The 18,467-nt window shown below is 37.9% G+C and overlaps 1 protein-coding gene across 5 annotated transcripts in view; it reads right to left on the bottom strand.

Annotated features, from left to right (window-relative positions):
* LINGO2 (leucine rich repeat and Ig domain containing 2) overlaps nucleotides 1-18,467 on the bottom strand; it is a 1,050,275-nt gene that overhangs the window by 587,030 nt on the left and 444,778 nt on the right. For all 5 annotated transcript variants that reach the window (XM_016220501.2, XM_016220500.2, XM_016220503.2 and 2 more), the window contains one exon: nucleotides 113-191. The gene's annotated coding sequence lies outside the window, so the exon portion shown is untranslated. The remainder of the gene's footprint in view (nucleotides 1-112; nucleotides 192-18,467) is intronic.

Genomic DNA, 18,467 nt, shown 5'->3' with positions numbered 1-18,467 from the left:
TGTAAATAAAAGACCATTAACTTCCTGGTATAAAGAAACTAAGTTGGAAGACAAAAAAAAATGGTATTCCATTTCACCCTAAAAACACAACTAAAATAAATTAGGTATTTACCTTATATGATTAAAACTCCACTGGGCACTTTAGAAGCCCAAGCAGTTCATGAAGCAGCTTCCAGGGCGCTCTTCAATTCCTACAAATGAAAGGAAGACAAAAAAGGACATTTAGAGCAATAAACATCTTTATAAAATGATGCTGATTAGCGATGAAACTTTTATTATCTCTCCACATTGCCATTTAAAAAATACCTCCCTAAATATTGCTGTTATAGATTTTGTTAAATGCACAATATAGCAATGACAATTATGTCTTTCTGGGACTTCCAAGGCAGTAAACAGACTCTGGATTAAGAAACACTACAAAAAATAAAACCTCTCAATTGCATGCTATTTTACTTAGAAAAGCTGTTGTACTATGAAAACGACAGCATTGGTTTTCTTATTATAGACATATTAGAAACATAAACATTTTTCTAGTCATAAAACTGTGATAAGTAACAGGGTGTGTGGGCTCCTTGTTTAGTATTTTACCATTGACTTCTTTACTAAATATTAGCAAGTATTCTTCCTTTATGTTCCATAATTTTCCTAGACAAAATTTATACAATGTGGGAAATGACAGTCATCAACTTGATAAGTTGATATGTAATATGTAGGTATTTAAGTGACTTCAACTTCTAGATAAAATACACTACGTATAGTAAAAAAAAAATAAACTTTCACAGCCTGTCTCAATTATCTATAAAAGAACTTATTAAAAGCATTATTTTCTCCTACCGACCTGCTAAAAGAAAATAAAGCGATAGGCGAGGTTGGCAGTTGGCTGCTGCGCAGTGTTACTTGTCTGCGTTGCCCAAACGCACACGTGCTAATTAGGCAGAGCGGGGCTGTGTCCATTCCTCTCCTGCGAAATTCAGGCCCAAACCTGAAGAACTGGCACCTCCAAGAAGACGTCTGCGCCGCACCTCCCACACTTTCTGAAAATCTCTGATCCGTTAGGGAGCAAAGGAGATTGGGGTAGGAACAGGGATGGCGGGGAGCTCATGCCTAAGCGGGTCGCTCTGTCAGGGCACACTGAGTGGGTTAGAACATAAGTAAGCTGCTTCCTGTCCCACTGCTAGAAGGATCATATAAGGTCATGCTTTAAGGGCTATGTTCATACAAATTACATTACCAATGTATATTTATATAAATTTATATATAAAATACACATATATACTAGTACATGTATATGTATATACATATATATACACTAGTACCCTCAGTTTGTGCTTCTTTGTCTCTTTTTTTCTGTTCTTGAGAATTATAACTCACTCTTTTTATTTTATTTGACATAATCTTGTTTAATTTAATTTTTTAATTACAGTTGACATTTAATATTATTTTATATTAGCTTCAGGAGTACACCCCAGTGCTTAGAAAATTATATAATTTATGAAGTGATTCCCTTGATAAATTCAAGTACCCACTTGGAACCATACATAATTATCACAATGTTATTGACTATATTTCCTTTGCTGTACTTGTTTTATATATCCCGGTGCCTATTTTGTCACCAATTTATAGTTTTTAATCCCTTTACCTTTCTCACCCAGACCCCAAAACCCTCTCCACTCTGGCAACTGTCAGTTTGTTCTCTGCATCTATGAGTCTGTTTCTATTTTGTTTGTTCACTTGCTTTGTTTTTTAGATTCCACATATAAGTGAAATAATATGATATTTGTCTTTTTCTACATTACTTATTTCACTTAGCATATCCTCTAGGTGCTATTGCAAATGGTAAGATACCATCCTTTTTTATGCCCAAGTAATATTCCATTGTATATAAATACCACTAGTTTTTTATCCACTTGTCTATTGATGGGCACTTGGGTTGCTTTCATACCTCAGCTATTATAAATAATGCTGCACTGAGCATAGGGGTTTGTATATTCTATTGAATTAGTGTTTTGGGTTTCTTTGGAAATATACACATGGGTAGAATTGCTGGGTCATAGAGCAGTTCTATTTTTAATTTTTGGAGGCACCTCCACACTGTTTTCCATAGTAGCTGTAGCAGTTTACAATCCCCCCCAAAGTACACAGGCTTTCCCTTCTCTCCACATCCTCTCCAACCTGCTGTTTGCTGATTTGCTGACGGAGCCATTCTGAGAGGTGTGGGGTGATACCTCATACCTCATTGTGGTTTTAATCTGCATCTCCCTGATGATTAGCGACCTTGAGCATCTTTTCACATATCTAGTGGCCATCTGTAGGTCCTCTTTGGAGATGTGTCTATTCGGGTTCTTTGCCCTTTTTCAAATTAGACTGTGTTTTTTGGTGTCGAGTTGTATGAGGATATTTTTAAAAATTAATTTTGAACATTAACCCCTTATTGATTGTATCACTGGTAAATATCTTCTTCCATTCAGTAGGTTATCTTTTTGCTATGTTGGTGGTTTCTTTTACTGTGCAAACCCTTTTAAGTTTGATGTAATCCCATTTTGTTTATTATTTTCTTTTGTTTCCCTTACTCTAGCAGTATAAGATATCGCTAAAAGCTAAAAGAGAATTCAGAGTTTAGTTTACTGCCTATGTTTTGTTCTAGGAGTTTTATAACTTTGTTTCTTACATTTAAATCTTTAATTTATTTTGAGTTTATTCTCATACATGGTGTAAGAAGTTGGTCTAGTTTCTTTTTTTTTTTTTTTTTTGCATTTATCTGTCCAGTGGTCCCAGCACCATTAACTGAATAGACTGTTTTTACCCCATTGTATGTTCTCGCCTCCTTTGTCATATATTAATTGACCACATAGTCAGGGGTTTCTTTCCAAGCTCTCTTTTAAACCTAGACACTTTCCAGCCAACTAACTACATTCTGAATGGTAAATATCCCATTACACTCTAGAAAGACATCAGAAACTATATTTACATTAGGGAGAAACTTACTTTGAAAGAAATTGTTAACCATTTTTGATAAGGAAAGGAGTATTCTGAAGTTCAGAATAGTGGGACAGCAGATGGAAAAATAAGGAAATACCAGGAATGGCTGCACAGCATTTTACGAATTTCAGGACATACTGCAGAACTATCCTGATTTCCCGAAAACACATCAACTCATCCAATGTTTCATCATCTTATACCTCTGTATTCACAATTGTTTGCCTTGTTCTCATTCTGCTATTTATAATTCTATTAAAACAACATTAAACTTCTACTGAAGACTCACTGTGACAAGTGCTGAGGTGGGTGTCTCATTTAACCTACAAGATATATACATTATCACACTTTGCAGACAGCTGCCATTGTCTTATATAGTATATATCACAAGATAAAAATCCTAAATTGGAAGCTGCATGTTCCATAAAATGAAGTGCTGTTTCCGACTAATTGTAAGTTTTAACTTCTACATCTTTAAGTTGTTTAATTGTTTCTGAATGTTGAAAGTGTTTACTAAATAATTAAAAATGTATATGACATGTAAAAATTATCAAACAAAATCCATTATTTAGTTATCCAAAACTTCCATTTTAGCATTCTATTAGGATGGGGAGGATGATCCTGGCCCCTTACAAGTGCTTTTGTTTATAATCACATTTAAGGATTAGATTTATGACATCTTCAAGGAAGAAGCGTGTATTATATCTCCAACCCACACATGGGAATTTCCCAATTTTGTGGAAAGATCGATTTAATTAAGACCAAATACTGTTTGAGACAGATGAAGACTAAGCTACGGTGGCAAAGTAAATGGTATGAATGAAAAAGAAACAACTAGATAGAAAAGATTAAAGAGAGACTATTTTGCTAAACAACAAAAAAGCTGGGTACAGACTGTTTAGAGGAAGGAGAAAAACATATTAAAAATCAATTTTATAAGAATTGGTGGATGTAACTCAACTGATCTGAGGACAAGCTCAGAACAAAGAACTTGAGGAACTGAGCCCTCAACATTGTGATTGAGACACGAAATTGAGATAAGTGATGTCTACAACACAAAACATGGGGAACTGATGAATCTGTATTTGCAAGTATTTAAGTAGACAGAAGATAGTCCAGGCCATATGTAAAAATAAAAAAATCTGCCCACAGGCTTAGGGTGTTCAATAACATCACACTGAAAGCAAGCAGCATGCCTAATCAAATAAAATGAGACCCATTCTGGAAAAAGTTCACAAAATACGCATAGAATTTTTTTTAACCTTAGGTGTACAAATACTGTTGTTTTTTCCTCCAAGATCACGTGATCAAAATTACTCGCAGAGATAATATTCACCTCCAAGCCAGCTCCCTCTCCACACTGTCTCTAATGCCTTTCTAGGACACGATCGCTGCGTATTATACCGAATCCCAAACGTGCGTGTCACACTAAGCAGATAACGACCCTGAGGCCAGCACTGGATTAATGCGGGGATTAGGGCACAGTGCGCTGATCCCGGTGCCCAGCATGTCATGACTGATTAAATGGCAGCTGTTACTGTTATGTTATTATCTACATAACGGAAAAAAACATAAAAGGAAGAGAGTGGTGGCAAAAGGAAAATGTTAACGGGGGTCGATGAGCATGCTGTAGCTGGAACAGGAATTTCAGGGGGATTTATATCTTTAAAACAAAAGCAAGATGATTTAATCCCTCTCAAACAAGCGACTTTAACTTCAAGGTGAGAGATACGCATTGTCATTTATAAAAGAATAATTGTTTTATTTACTTCTTTGGACAATGAGTATAATAATCTCCAAGAATAAGCAATATTTTAAAATTTCAAACTGAGGTAAGTATGTTATTTAGGTTTAGAATGGTGGGCCAGGGAGTATTTGAAAACAAGGGGAAACGTGTCTTCATAAACCTTCGATGATCTTTAAGGGGGGAAAACGCATGCCCAAACAGTGAATATTTCTAGGTATAAATACCGTCTAGTTATGAATTTACATCTCTACCTTTACAAGAGTTTAGGAGAAAATCTTTGCTTTAACTAAAAGGGGAGGCATTTTTTACCATTCTTCTCTTTTCCATCACCTGTTTTAGTGATTCCCATTCTTTATTTCAAAGTAGGGAAAAGGTGGAAAAACTTTTTACAGAGGAAATACACAGTATTCTGGCACCTTCTCCTGAAAGAAAAGTAATTCTCTAATTTTTCTTATTTGCCGTTATTAATAATTAGTGTACAATAGTGCAACTTAAATATCTATTGCTGTATTTAAGAACCTATATTTAAGTATATTTAAAGAAGTTATATAAATATTTTAAGAACGTATATTTGAATATATTTAAGAACCTATGTCTAAATAGATCATATATATGCACATATCACACAAATATGTATATATATATTTATATGTCAATATAAATATAAACATATATATTTAAACATATATATATATATAGCCCAGCCGGGTGTGGCTCAGCGGTTGAGCGTGGACCTAAGATCCAGGCGATCGGGGTTCGATTCCCAGTCAGGGCACATGCTCGGGTTATGGGCTCGATCAGTGACTCTCTCATCATTGATGTTTCGCTCTCTCTCTCCCTCTCCTTTCCTCTCTCTGAAATCAATAAAGATATATTTAAAAAATAAAAAATAAACAATAAACATATATATAAACATATATATATATATAAACAAAGATCACTTATTTGTTATTGTAAGTTTCTCATGAGATCATGTTGTCTAGGGCATTAACACAGAGAAGATGATGTTGAAAAGTTTATCATTGTGAAAAGTTCTGAGCAATGAATTTCTTGGATGATCCCTTTGGGCAAATAATGCAGGATCATGTAAGGAGCAGCCAAGTGGTCCACAGCCTCTGACACGGATTCCATCAACATGTTGGAGACCTTAGAGTTGGCTTAGAGGACTGGACATCCTACACTGGGGAGAGCCTCTCATACACAGAGGCCAAATGTTGTAAATTATTACATGGCTCCCTGGCTGGTGTGGCTCAGAGGTTCGAGAGCCAGCTTGTGCACCAAAGGGCCTCGGGTTTGATTCCCAGTCTAGGGCATGTACCTGGGGTGCAGGTCACATCCCTGGCCCCAGTCTGGGTGGGTGTGGGAGGCAACCAATTGATGTGTCTTTCTCACATCAATGTTTCTCTCTCTCTCTCTTTCTGTCTCCCCCCCAACCCTTCCACTTTCTCAAAAAAAAGTCAATGGAAAAAACATCCTTGGGTGAAATATATATATATAATATATAAAATATATATAATGGCATCTGAATCCTTTACACATGTTTTAGTCATAAAATAGAAGTGAAATAACCAGTCTACTATGTGCCTAGTTATGATGCTTTAAAAACTTAATTTAATATATTCATCATAAAATTAACCATGTGAAATAGGTAGTACTGTCCCTTTACAAATATAGGACTGAAGCTTAGAAAGTGAAACAGTAATATTCTCAAGATCACAGACCTTTCCATTACATATCACTGCCTTCAAAATATCAACTACAGATACCTAACCGTGGGACTGATTAGAACAAACATTAAACTGAATGCAATGGTGCTTAATAAACTTGAAAGCTGTAATGAGTGCAACTGACAAGAACTGGGCGATTTAGGTGTTTTACCATCAACATTTCAGGATTGCTAAGTAAAAGTGAAGTTCTGAATAAAAGCTTTCCCTTTCTTTTGTTCATTGTTTTGACCTTTGTTTGAAAGAATGGTTCTTAAAATGCCATACAGTCTGTTTTCTGTATTAATGTTAAATTTTAGACTTACACTAGAAACTTTATTAAGATTTATAAAAATATAATATCCAATATTTTAAGCAAGGTGTTTTTGCATAAAACACTGACTGCTTAATTAAAAACATGATATTCCTAACCAATTTACATAATAAAAATGGCATTTCCTGGAAACATAAATTTATTCAACATCACTTTACCTTTAGGATAGAAACACAGAATATAGCATTCATTAATTCATAATTCTATGATAACAAAGTAGCTATATAATTCTTAATTTTAATATCAAAAATAGCTAGGCTAATAATAATTAAACTATATAATTCATAACTTTAATATAGTAAATTAGCTATACTATTGACCAGAGCAATAGAGTGAATCTGGAAGGGAAATAAAAGAAATATTTTCATTGAGTAACTTTGACTCTGGCATTCATTAGAACTCTTTTAATATTAAAATAAACATTTCCCCAAGTTAAAAAGAAAGGCATATTACTTAATTTAATCACTGTACAGATATTCCACTTATAAAACGTTGCCCTGGCCATGCCAAAAGGGAACCTTGCCCTCACATTACACTAAATCTATGTAGTGTGAAATGCACATTGTCTGTTCTTAAGCAGAGAAAAACAGTAATAAAATAAAATAAAATGAATTTTGCCCGCTGGCATGGCGCAGTGGTTGAGCACCAACCTATGGTCCAGGAGGTTGCAGTTTGATTCCCAGGAGGTCGGATTTCTGGGCAGGGCACATGCCCAGCAGGAGGCATGCAGGAGGCAGTCGATCAATGACTGTCTCTCATCATTGATATTTTTCTCTGTCTCTCCCTCTCCCTTCCTCTCTGAAATCAATAAAAATATATTTTTAAAAAAAGGAGTTGTGATTCTTCTGTATTTTAAGTTGCCTGCTTTTAAATCACTTTGTTTGGTGGTCCCCAATGCAAGGACAAGACTTCACTCTAGATTGCTTTGGTGGCTTATATTTCCTTTTGTTCTCTACTTTTTTAGAGATGTACCTGTTAGAGATTCAGCATTTTTATTTGCTTTCATCTTTCAAAACCCAAGAGTGGAAGAAATACACTGTCATCTTTTTATTAGGTCAATCAAGTTAAAAGTTTTCTTTGTGCTTAAACTTTTTAAAAGTTGATATTCTACTGCAACTACAATTTTTTTGCAGGTGAAAGGTATATTTCATTTGGTCTTAAAACATATCTCTATAAAATATTCATTTTTAAATTACACACACCATTTATCAAAGCTACAATATTCTTTAGGACTAGACTTTCCTCCCAGAAAATCTCAAAAATCTAGTTTCCCATATAATTCACCCTCTAACTTTGACTCTGATCTCCCTGAATTATTGTTTTAAAACTCCTAATGCATGACCAACGAGGCTGTCCCTGATACTCCAGAAAACTACTGCTACCCTACTCCTCAAAAAAGACCTAAGACCCCTGTAGCAAAAAACCATGTTAGATACCAAGTGTTCATAACCCTTATACTATCCATTGGAGCACAGATTTGGGGATAAGAGTATAAATGGAAAATATGCACAAGTCCTGTTGAGTTGTTTTTTTCTGCTTTCTCAGAAATAGTCATTTGGTCCTTTAATATCTTACATAGTAAACTCCTCTTGGCGAGCACTCTTTGACAGTATTTGTGTTTTACCCCTCAGCTTCCTTCTCTAATGCAGAGCAGCATTGTTATTGAATACTAAGAACTAGAACTCGGGAGTCAACTTGAGTCATAATTAATCCTACTTTCCTCAGGCATAAATGTTGCTTCTTTTATAAAATAAGATACTGAAAAATATATTGAACAATACTGTTCAACAGTTCATTTACTCGCTATACATTTATTGAGGACATGCCTTAGGAAGGCACTGAGACCAAAGAGAAAAACCAGGCAAGTCGCTACCCTGGAAGAACTCACAGATCACATGCTCTGCTGTATCAGATACCCCGGGAAGGCTTCCCGTGTCGCCTGGCATACTTCACTGCATGTGGGAGGACCTCAGGCATGTTCAAATGTGGTAGCTATGGGCCAGATACCCTACACCTCGTCTATTAATGAACCTATAAGGTCGGTGTCATGATTCTCATATTATGGAAAAGAGATCCCTGGGCTCCTAATCCAACCGTAAGTCTCCCTACTTTAGCTGATAAGCAAAAAAACCAGGGAGTGAAACTCCTTTCTGATTCGAAAACCCAGGCGCTTTTTACTGTCTGCCTTCTGATAAAATTACCGGCTTCTCTGACAAAGTTGATGGAAGGCTAGTAATTAGAAGATTGGAAGGGACAGCTCCTTTGAACTCCTTCCTCTGGGAAAGGAGAGAGACGGCAAAATTCAACCCCATCCCTGGTGTGCTCAGGACAGGCTCTTCAACAAGCTGGGCAAAGCCTCTATCTCATTGCCACTGCCTCAGCCCTTCCACAGGGGCCAGACAGAGAGGGAAGCGGGGAATGTAAAAAATAGAAAGCAGGGAGGAGAGAGGGACGCAGAGACCATGGAATGTCTGCACCGGGATAGGGACGGCTGGCCGCCAGGGCTGATGGCCTACACTTCCAGACCCAAGCCTACACTGGATGAATCGACTCCTGAGCCAGGGTCACATCTCTGCAGAGGAACCATGTCCTACTCAGAGTGTCTCCCCACAACGTGTTTCTTTAACTGTAATAGTGCAGCCTAAGTAGTCTCTGAATAATTTTGAAAGAAAAATCTACAGAGATTAGGAAGTAGAGTATAGACACGAGAGAAATAGGCTCAGTGAACATTTATGACTCAGTCACCCATAAAATACATTTAGTCTAGAAGGATCCATAAAATAATCTGATCTCAAGTTATATTTGAACCTCTCGGGAAGCAGAAATCCAGAGGAGCTGAAAGACCTGCTGATAACGAGCGGAGCTGGGAGCAGAACCCAGGCGTCCAGATCCTACAGTGAGAGTTCTCCGACTTACCCCACCCTCGGAGGACACTGTTGCCAGGGCCCAGCATAGTGGTTAGGTTTCTCTTCAGCTCTTTCCTGGGATGGCTGATCCCCGAGCACATATGCTTCCCAGGAAAGGAGATGCAATCCTTTAGGAGCAATGGCCCTGCAGACTCAGGACAGTCTCTCTCAGGGACGCTGCTCATCGCCTAAACACTGGGACTTCCTTACAGCCCTGGAAGTGACTTGGAAGCGGGTAGAAGGGGGCTCCTGGAACCCGCCTGCACCGGCCTGCCCTGTCCCTGTTCCATAGTCCCTAGACCGTGTCTTACTTGCACGTCTGTGGTTTTGTCAAATCTTTGCTTTAAATTTGCAGTTCTTGCAAAGTACTCTTATTAATGAAAGAGTCATAACCAAAGTCTAGATTCAATTTTTATAGGTCATCTTTTAGGCTTTTTACACAGTTCTTATTAATACAGGATATTGCTTAGGGATCTGGAGGAGATTTTAATTTACTTTCCTGAAACCTTTCTTTACATCATTACTCATTCTGTGGAATACTTTTATAAGACAGTTTCAGTATTAGGGACATAATTCTGTACTTTGCAGCAACATGATTTGTAATTAATAAAACATTAGGGAAATGTTGGTCATTCTAAATATATCACCATATATTTAAAATAATTTGTAAGGATTTATAGAACTATGTTAATTATTAGTATTGATCAGTTTCTAGATTATGTTGAATACATTTAATAATAGGAAATCATACAGAATGAATAATAGTAACACTTTTATATGAAAACTTAATTATGGAAAGCTGATTCTATTTCTATGGCAGCTGGCTGTTTATTATTTTTAAAATGCAGGTATTGAAAAGAAATTTAGCCCAGCTGGTGTGGCTAAGTGGTTGAGCTTTGACCAGAGCAGGGCACATACCTGGGTTGCAGGCTCCATTCCCAGTAGGGTGCATGCATGGGGCAGCCCATTGATGTTTCTCTCTCATTGATGTTTCTATCTCTCCCTTCTCCCTCCCTCTCTCTTAAATTTAAAATATATATATATATATATAGAAAAAAATTCAAATTTTAATCAAAGCTACAGTAAAATATATTTAAATTACAGGTAGCAAAATTCATATTTTCTGATGTAAATTATGCAGTTAATTGGTAGAGTGTTAAAAAATGGAGAAGAACTATAAAGAATGATTTTGAGTATCTCCAACTCCCCTTGTCTTCAGGTAATAACAGAAAGAACCTATCCTCATAGTTAAACATAGTATAATTTTTTTCTGGCATTTTTCCTTTATAAATGAGAATTGCATTTGGCTTTTTTCAATCATGAAATTGGAAATGACCCTGATACAGTGTTTGTTCAAACCCAAGGATAAAGGGAAGATTGAATTCAGAGGTTCCAAATACCTGTTGACTTCGTTTTAAAGAAAGTCTTCTGAAAAAGTCTCTGCTATGCTCCAGTATCTACCACATTTATTTATATATTTTATAATGTTATACTCTGCCCACTGCATCACCAAAACGTCCTATTAAATCAGCATGCTATTGCTATGTCTCATTGCTATTAATTGATCTAAGGGCTGAAAGGAATTTCTGAAGACATGTAACCCCTCTCCTGGTTCCAGAAAATCACTACCGAGCAGGACAAATGAGCCCACCTAACTACCTAGCCAGGTTTGGGGCCAGCCCTGCCTCTCTGAACTACATACTGATCTCTGCATGGGCACGTCTTTGACATATGTCTGGGTTTGCACTGTGCTCCTGTTAGAAATGACCTTCCACTGTTTCTTTTGGAAATATCATAAAGAGTTTTGTTTTTTTACAAATTTCCCTAAGTATCATCCTTAAGTCAAGCTTTCTAAGCCCTTCTACCCCAAACAATTTGAATGTTGCCCATTCCCTCTTTTATGCCCCTCTGAGATATGCTTCTATTATTACACTTACTATCACATTGTAATTATTTGTTTATATAATACTGAATTGTATTGAATTGTTAATCACAAACTATGACTTACTAGGCCTCTGTCCTGGTGCCCACCATATAATCGGGACTCAATAATTGTTTGTTGATGATATGATCTTGTTTATAATGTATTGATACCACTCAAATGAAAAGTCTGTTGTAGAAGGCAATCAAGCCTTACCCAGAAGGTTTGTTTTTCAGTTGTTCAGCATCTGCTATGTGGTAACTCCCCTCGGCCTCCTGTAGAGACAGAGAGAGAAAGGCAGTGCCCAGCACAGAGCAGATGCTCATCACGTATTAATGTACCTCCTCTTATCCCCCCTGTTCCCTCTCTCTGCAACCATTTCCTACATGAGTGCGAATATAAGGCTTTACTAAACTTCACTTCTCTTTCAATTTTTTGGCTTTTATATTTTTAAAACCAATCTCTGTATCCCTTAAGTTACTGTAGTCCTCTGCTTTTTGCATGGAATACATTTTAAACAGCTAGTTTTAGTCTACACCAGGTTCTTACAAGATTATCTCTTTCATTCTTACATTATTATTTTTAATCTGGCTTTTCCTTTCAAATATTATTTTCCCCTCAGTTCCCCCAAGTTCTCCAGTCTAAAAGGGATGAGATTTGCACCAAGTAACTCACAAGAATATGCAAGTGACATGAGTGTGATTCTTCTCAGGTGTATCTTTTTGTTTTAATAAGGGATCAGCTATTAGTCATCACAAGACATGAGTCCTGATATAAAATTTGGGAATCCATGGCACCTGCGGGAGGAGAGAGAGAAGGCACAGTGGTTCAGGGAAAGGCTACCAGGGTGACGGGCCTGAGTCTGAACCTCAGCTCCACTGCTGGCTGGCTGGCTGTGTGGTTTCGGTAGCAGCTTAACCTCCGCAAACCCTGCTCAGTTCCAAAGGAGGAGCTATGCTATACAACAGGCATTGACGGAGCCAAGTCAAAACACAGGGGTTGGTGCCTGTAAGTGCTCAGCTGATAGTTTTATTTATTAGTCACCATTACAATAATATAAAAAAATCATTATCCTTCCCACGAGAATCTTAAGTTGACACTAAATTTCTGCTTTTATAAGAATTACACAGGATAGAGTCACTAATGAGAAAAATCTGTGACTTTGATGTTCCATTTGGGGCTTTTACTTGAGATCTATTAGATTTCTCTGTTTTTGGAATCATAGCCTGACATATCTCTCTAGTAAATGACCTTTCATTATTTCTAAGTTTTATAAATTATGGAGAAAGACCTCATGTCCTGGAGGTGCTCCCTATATCCTCAAAGTGAATTTTATACTTCCCCTCAGTTATATTTTAAGTCAGAGATTTCGAGGGTGCTTTACATATTTGATAACAAATCATCTAGCTATTTATTTTTATATGTTGTGTGAGTGTGTGTGTGTATAAGTCTACACATACTGATTACCTTACCATTCCTCAAATTCTGTTATAAACACTGGCCCCACTACCTGAGAGTTCCTACTAAAATCAGGCCTGCATTCTAGAATTCATCAACGTGGGTGCTGAGTGGCTGCATCATAAAGCTTTATTTATGTGCACATGTATGTGATGTGGGCGTGAGGGAGGAAGTTGTGAAAGGAGAGAAGATCAATAATTAAAAGTTCTAGCAATATAAATTAGACAGTTTTATAGCAGCTTAATTTCCTTTCCTTCTGCCATTATGTTGCACTGTATGGAGAAGAAATTGGGAAAATTAATCAGGCCCTAAGATCTGGTAATTGGCTATCACATGTAAAGATCCCCAAGCCTTACTAGGTCTTTTTGATATAATTGATGAAGACATTTTAAGTACAATGTAAGTCTCTGTGCTAAGCATAATATAATGCAAATGCTTGACCAGATGATTTTGTAAGGGCAATATCCATTTTTCAAAATTAAACAACTGACATTTTAAATGCCCAAAGGCTCTGATACTGTACATATTATTGATTAAACCAACATTTTAAAATTACTATAGTGCAGAAAAGCTCATTAAAATAGAAAACTAATTTTTTGGGGGCTTTTAATAGCTCGAAGTTAGCCTGAACACTAATAGTGCAAATGTTTGGCTCAAGCACCAGGTGGAAATGTCTATCAATCTTCAAAGGTCCTCAAGCAAGATTTCACTTAACAGAGTAGAATCTTGGGGCTGTTTTCAAACTACATAGATATATAAGCAGCAAGCAAAACATGTGACCATTAATCTTGGACTATGCCTTTTATGTATAATGAATAGTAAACTCTTAGACCTAATCCTACACTTTACTACTCTCTGGAGACAGTAACAAGCCTCCAGATGGTGTTTCACACCCATTGAACACTTTTGTCCAATAAGTTAAGCTTGCAGAAGTATTCATTTCAGCCCTTTCATTTCCCTTGGCTTCGATTATACAAGAACAGATTTTAATAATCATTTCCAGTGATCAAAGTATGCAAACATCCATAGTCCATTGAGGATCTAGTTTTTAAAACAGTGGAAATTATGTTTAAAATTAGAAAAATATATCTTTAAAACATCTACCATTTCAAATCCTGTGTCACACTTGTAATAAGTATTCACCTGAACAGGGGTGAGTCATTACACTAATTTTCAAGGTATTTACATTACTGAGCATATTCAGAGGAAGAGAAGTGAGGGAGGTGACAAGAATACTTCTGGACAACAATGAACAAATAAAATCCATCTAAAAGGAAACCTGGTAACCCACAAGCAAACTATCTGTGGAAGTCGGGCAAACGATATAGACTGGGAAGCACTGATTTTATTTATACCCTAGACAACATGCCAGCTCATTTTAGGGTTGAGCACAGCTTTGTGTAAGGGAGAAATATGAATGATAATAGAGGATGGCATTCTTTTAGATGCTGGAATACACTGTCACAGGGTAGGGCTTCACTGTTACTATGACTAAGATGGTCCTCAAGTTAATTTTCAGTGTTACGACTGAAATTTCAAATACAGTAATATACTTAGATAGCCATGTCCAGTGACATCCCTTGCTCATTTTTAAATGTTAAGTGTGGAGATTATAAGGAACAGAAGCTATCATGAGTGCCATGCCCGAGGCTCTTCAGTAATATGTCTTCTGAGTAGAGAGAGAGTTGTCCCTGAGACTCCTCTCTCCTCACTACTCATTTGAATGAACATATGTAGGTCAGTCGTCCTCTCTTTCTGTATCTCTCTCTCTCTTTCTCTCTCTCTCTCTCTCTCTCTCTCTCTCTCTCTCATCTGCTTCACTCCACAATGTGCTTGTTGCTCGATCTACCGTGTTAATCTCCCCATGCTCCTTGCACGGGTATACAATAAATCCATGGAGGCTCAAACGAAGTCACTATGTGTGCAAATGACCCAACAATTATGGTGGTTTTTGTTTATTTCGATTTGTTTGCTTAAGTGAAAATGTACAAGGCATGACGATCATTCAAAATTTGATGCCAATTCTATTTTATTATTCCTCGAATCGGATTTATGCAAGAACCCAGTTTTACTGTTAGAGGATATAATGCTTGTGCCAAAACCCACAGACTGAAAATCTGCCAAGTTACAGTCATCAGCATGAACTCAGAGAATGGGGAAAGAGAGAAAGAAGTGTTAGCTGCACCAAGCACGGCAAAAAAGTAAATGGGTTGAAACCTTGTAAAAATTTCAGTTAACTTTTAACAATCTGCTGAAATTCTGAACCGAACCTTCAACCCTCAAAGCAGTAGTGTGCTCACTCCTATAACAAGGCGGAGTAAAATCCAAACCTTCGCGCAGGTGCCGCAGGCCACAGAAAACACTGCAAAGGGGCTCACACCGCCTCTGGCAGCGCGCCACAGCGACCTCATTAAACTCCTATCAGGGTTCACTTAGGGTCTCAGCTCATTAGTCCCCTAAGTTGCATTTGTCGCGACAAAGGGGAGCACGGAGAAGGAAAGACTTCTCAAACATGCACTGAGCCAAGGACAAGCCCAGAAGTTATCCAAACAAAGCCTCGCAAGTTTAGAATAAATTAGCCGGCTCGGGCACAGACTGAATAATGTGCCTGTGTGTTTTCAGTGCCTAAACATAATCTATTGGCCTCAGGCTTCTTTCTAGACCGAAAATCTCATGCCGTCAGCCTTATCGGTAACCACACTCCTTTAACATGGAGAAGCGTCACCGCTTCAGGTGACATGGCTTCGCGTAGGGAAACCGCCTTGGGGAAGACGTGAGTCTATCTGCCATGCAACAGCCCAAAAGATGTCTCTCATTTAAAAATCAAGTCACTTAAACAATGTGAGCTAATTACCACATCAATGTATTGTCAACACAACTAAACGCAGGCAGGCAGATATAATAACATATGTGTAAACTACTAAGCCAGCCAAATGCAACCGCGGTGAGTCACCTTCATGGTACTGGGCAAGTGCGCACAAAAGCCACACTTTAGGTTCAGTTCTGTAGTTTCATTAACATTATTATAAAAACAGCTGTGCCCATATATTCACATGATGTTTTATCTGACTTACTCTGTGCCCTTCGGGCGTTCTGATTTCTCCATGTGTGTGGTGGTCATACTCCAGGGTGGCCTCCCATGGTCCTCATCTGCTGCTCTTCCTGCCCCTGCAAGACCCCTTTCCCTTGGTTATGGGTGGGACTTGTGACTTGAGTCTGACAGAATATGACAAGGTGATGGGATGGCACGTGTCTTCCATAGTCATATGACTGTCTTGCAGTTGAACTTTCTCTAGTCTGTCCTAGTCCTTGCTGCCTTGGTAAGTCAGCAGTCCTATCAGGGAAGCCCACATGGCAAGGAGCTGTGTTTAGGCAACGTGGGCAGACTTGGGGGGCTGAAGCAAGCAACAGAGGCTCAGGATGGCCTCCAGTTAGAGCCAGCATTAAAAGCCAGGGCCCTGGGTCACATGAATCTTTCAACCAACTGAGTGAGCTTGGACATGGAACTTCCCCAATTTAGCCTCCAGCCAAGAACACAGGGCGGCCTGTGTTTCTTTCAAGACTTGGATGACCCTGAGCAGAGGGCCTGCCTAAGCTGAGTCAGGACTCACTGAAACTGTGAGATAAATGTGCGTGTTCTGTGCTCTGTTGTTTTAAACTGCTAGCTATGTGGTAATTGGTTGGTAGCAACAGAACATGAATATAAGGGACATCAAGATAAGACAGTATCCCTCTTAGCGAGTGGGACCACCATCCAGCCTTTCAACCCTCCTCCCTCAGCCACTTGGTCACCCAACCCGATTCTCCCACGTGTCACTTTATTTCCTTTCATCGCTCCCTGACCGCCACTGACCTGGGACAGGCCTTCATCACTTCCCACCAGGAAAACTGTCAGAGTCTGTTTCTAGAGCATCTTCATTTCCCTTCATGAATAGTTTTGCAAATATTTTTCAAAGTTGTTTTTAGAGGAGGTCTTATAAAAACTAAAAAGTAAGAAGACAGACTTTGTCTTGGGAATTTCTACCTTTTTAACTGTCCTCAATCTGTTCCACCTAGTCCCACTCTTGAGGCACGTTCCCTCGTCTTCTGATCTGTCTCTCCCTCACCCCCACAGTGACCCTTTTACATACCTCGCAATGCTTCACCTTCTATCACGCTGCCTCCCTTCCAAGAGCTAAAAGACTAACAGCTTGATTCTGTTTGCATTTTAATAGAGAAATATACAGATATACTGGCATCACATGGTGTTTTTCAAGAATATCTTATTAGCGGAAACATTATTACAGATAAAGGTAAAAAATATTTCAGTATCTAGAAAGAATAAAGGTAGGGTTGAATGTAGATGGTGTGGAGGGACAAGTAGATGGAGTTTGTAAGAAACCCAGTGAAAAGCTGGTTCAACATCATCTATAGCCCTTAGCACAGTGTCAGCCCAGCAGCACCTATGAGGAAAGACAGGCTTCTGAGTAAGACCATTTGAAAACTGCTGCTTTAAAATGTAATTATTCTTTTATAAGGATACATTGCAATGGTTATCAAGAGAAACTGGTAGCTATCCTTAATGGAATCAGGTCATTTTGCTAAAATTTAATTCACAAGATGCCAGTTCACCCTCAAATTCTTCACATTCTGAAATCTCATATAAAGCTACTGTACTAATTTCGCCAACTTATTTTCATGATAGCTGATCCTTAGGTAAAGTTGAATTGTGGAAACAGAAGTATTCGTAGAATTTAGGCTTTTTCATTCTTTCCCACATCACAGTAAGTGCACTTGAGACCGTTACTGATCTTGACTGTTATTGACTTTTTTTCTCCCCATAGCCTCTGTCCTCCATGTGTAAGCAAAACCTTATGTCTTAATCACGGATAGAATGTTTTGCTTAACCTCTCTACTGTGTCCTTAAGAAATTGAGGGGGAAAATTGTTTCTTAAAAAGAAGCAATACATCTATACACTAAAACAGTAAAAACAATATCCATTTTATATATCAGCAATCTTGGGAATTTGGGCTAACTTGTGTCTGACATCTATGTAATGAATGAGCCTACTATTTATGAAAGTGGCTTGCGTCTCCAACTGGAGTTTTATCAAACAGGATTTTGAAAGCTTGCATCTGGCCACTGCCAGTGTAATAGATTATTGTTTAATAATAACAATAGTAGCACCAACTCCTAGAATTTATTAAATTCTTACTATGTGCCAGAGCATAGCTAAAGATTATATATAATGTGATTTGTTGAGAACACAAGTAAGTTGTTATAACTCTACCTAACAAATTACAAAACTAAGACTAAAATGGGTGAGAAAACTTCAAAGCAAAGAAATCTAAGTCCTAGGGATGGAATCTGATCTCTGCCGCCATGACGTCCAAAGCCTGTTTTCTCTATCACTGGCTCACCTCTGGGATGGAATGGAATCAA

The sequence above is a fragment of the Miniopterus natalensis genome, chromosome 12 (genome assembly GCF_054644295.1).
Source record: "Miniopterus natalensis isolate mMinNat1 chromosome 12, mMinNat1.hap1, whole genome shotgun sequence".
In the NCBI taxonomy this organism is placed as follows: domain Eukaryota; kingdom Metazoa; phylum Chordata; class Mammalia; order Chiroptera; family Miniopteridae; genus Miniopterus; species Miniopterus natalensis.
This window is presented reverse-complemented; position numbering and strand designations above follow the sequence as displayed.